We start from the raw sequence: 3,340 nt of genomic DNA, 5'->3' as shown, positions 1-3,340 counted from the left end.
TCATTTATTTATATTAGTATGAACTCATGAATATTTATTTTATAGTAGAGCTTATAATCCAATACTGCACTGTTTAGTTTATTGCTTAGACTTGTCCAGTTTGGGCCACTGAGATCTCTTTCAGATCCCTTGATGCCTTTGTTATTTATTGCAACTGTACCTTGTTTGCCTGTATATTTCCTGCTTCATCCCTGGCATCAGCTCTTTATCCATGGAGCCCTGGCTCCGTTACTAGAGAATGTATTAGAAGCCAAGATCTGGACAGTGGGTGATTAGCTTTTACTGGTTTATTTCGCTAATGGCAGCAGGCTTCATTTTATGTATCTCTTTATAGAAGTCATGGGTCACTTTTATGTCTTTTACAAACTACCAGAACAATGTTTTATTCTTAATACTATTTGCCTCAATACAATTTAATAAACACTTGGTTTATTCTGCTTGGAGCAGTTCAGTTCTATTTCCTTATGTTTGAGCATCCTGATAATTGTTATGTAATACCACAAAATAAATCTTTCCTTTCTTCTCCCTCAATCCCACTCTCCCAAGGAGTAGCAATTATAGTCAATTATTTCACAGCCCATCTGTGGTGTCCTACCATGCAATTAAAACGCAAAAATCTTTATAAAAGACACCTACATTTTGATGCCAGTACTAGGAGTTTAATGTAAAAAGTGGAGCCACAATAAATGCAATAGACACTTGTCATAGATAAGAGATATCACTCGGCACTTTAAAAATCCCCCAGTTTGAAATACCCCAGTGACGAGATCTACTCTAAATAATTAGCAGTGGAAAGAAATAACGCCTATTGAGAGATCATGGATGACTAATTGACTTGCTGAAGACTCAGATTCAAAACTCAGGAAGACTAGAAATTAGCACATACCCTAAATTTCTAAGGTACATGCAAAATTATAACATCTCACATATCAAATCTAAGAATTCCATTAACTTAATTTAATAGAGAAATGCAACTCTACATCTCATTTAGAATATATTCCTTGAATCCTATCAGAACTAGCTATTGTGATGAAACCGAATAAGTTTGCTGTTGTCTCCACCTTGATTTTGTCCCCATTTTCCTCATTTGTCCCCCCCTCCACCTCATTTGTCCCCATTTGTCCTCATTTTACAGTTGGCTGGAAAGCCAGACGGAATGTGAGGTTGGTAGGGAGGGATATTAAACAAATGGAAGATAGTCTTTGAAAGATGTAAATATAAGTGGGTTGGGATATAAATTGTGCAGTAAGCACAAATAAAATATCAGTGAAGCAGGAATGAATCAGGCATGCGCGGTTTCTGGAAAATAAGGAGACCTGAAGGATAGGGTTATGGGTTGAGACTTGAGTGAAATGAAAGAATAAACTGTATATGGAATTGGGAAGATAAAATTCCACATGCAGGAAACAAAAAGTTCAAGGGCCTAGAACCTTTGCTGATGTGTTCTAGGAATAACAAAAATACATTGTAATTGCCAGTGATTTCTAGGTGCTTCTTGGGAACTTCTAATTATGGACTTTCTCCAAGAAATTTAGCCTAGTTCTGAGTCTGTGGAGTCATGGAGATGTTCTTGAACCAAGATGTTGTCATAATTTCTTGATTTTGAACAGATGAAGTCTTTTTTTCTTTTTTTGAAAAATTTCCCAAATAAGTCTTTGGAAGTATTGAGACTGGATTAATATAGCAAGGACTTGATTTAATTTCCTACTCCTGGAAATTCTTTAACTCCCCAGGAAAATCTGGGGATTTTCGTCTAAAATATATTGCTCTCTAAAGCATTTTTCATTAATTCTCAGCAGGGGCTAAATCTTGCCATCAACATGTCCAGGGAAGCTTTTGTTAAGCTTGTTTATTTGTAACAGGTGTTAGAATTTGACATTTGATTTGACTTGTCCCTATTTTTGGAGACTAAATTAAGAAAGCATCTGATATATGCATAAACTTGTTACAGAGAAAGATACTTCCAGATATATGGGTAGAGTTTTAAAAAAAGCTTTCAATAAAACTCTCCTTTTTTACTTTAGGTTTGAAAAGACTTGATAGTTTTCTAATGGTTCTCAGCCAGCTGATTTCTGTCCAGGAGGCTAAAAGGAATATAATAAGAAACCTGTTCTTGTAAAATGTTCAGTCTGTCTGAAACAAGTTTGAGCAGGAAGTGTTTGTGAGAAGCCTGTTCTGTCAGAGGCTCCCTCTCCGTTCTTCATTCCAGGAAGTTTCCTCCACACCCAGATGAATGTTTGAGATTTCAGTGATTTTTTCTATTTCATACCTTGCTATTAAACGGAAATTGAGAAATTGGGCCCAATTTCTCCATATAGCCTAGTGACACAGCATTTGCTTCTGATGGTACTTCTGGATCAATTCAACAAGGTTTTGTTATTCTTTAAAGCCAAACTTTGATCCTCAAAACTTAGGGATACTGCTTCATCAAGTTCTCTCTAGTTTGTTGGTTTGTTTCTCCTGGATACATAGAGTTATCCCAGATCAGCTTTGAAGCCAGATTTATTTTTCTTTTAAAGTTTATTTATTTATTTTTGAGAGAGAGAGAGTGTATAGTGGGGTAAGGGTAGAGAGGGAGAAGGAGAATCGCAAGCATACTTAACACTGTAAGTGTAAAGCCTCATGCAGGCCTTAAACTCATGGACTGTGAGATCATGACCTGAGTCAAAATCAAGAGTAAGTAGCTTAGCCAACTGAGCCACCCAGGTGCCCCACCATATTTACTTTTTTTTTTCATTAGAAAATGTTTTTTTTAATGTTTGTTTATTTTTTAGAGAGAGAGGGGGTGGGGAGGGAAGGAGGAAAGAGGCAGAGACAGAGAGGGAGACACAGAATCTGAAGCAGGCTCCAGGCTCTGATCTGTCAGCTCAGAGCCCAAGCCAGGGCTTGAATCCACAAGCTGTGAGATCATGACATGAGCCAAAGTTGACACTTAACCAACTGAGCCACCCAGGTGCCCCAAGATTTAGTTTTTTACCACTGACCACACTGTGAACTTTTGAAACTACTAAAGAAGCTTGGAATATTTTTGACCTAACTAATGTGTGCAATCAACTAAAACACCTGCTAAACAATGTGGGGGGAAAAGAAAAACTTAGAGATACTCCAAGTATTCTTTGCTCTTTTCACCCTTGTGGACCCTGTGCACTGGCACTGCACTCTGAGCTTTGAGGGCAAGGCCACATCTCTCTTGGTCTCTACTGTATTCCCAGGGCCCAGAATGCCTGTCACACAGAATGTGTTCAATGAAAATGCATTAAACCTCTGAATGACCAGCACACAACAATTGTCTATTTGTGGTATCCAATTGGGAGAACTCAAAACCCAAACCAGTTTCTAG

Source organism: Panthera uncia, chromosome B1 (assembly GCF_023721935.1).
Source record: "Panthera uncia isolate 11264 chromosome B1, Puncia_PCG_1.0, whole genome shotgun sequence".
Classification (NCBI taxonomy): Eukaryota; Metazoa; Chordata; class Mammalia; order Carnivora; family Felidae; genus Panthera; species Panthera uncia.
The sequence above is the reverse complement of the archived record's forward strand: the minus strand, read 5'-3'. Positions refer to the sequence as shown.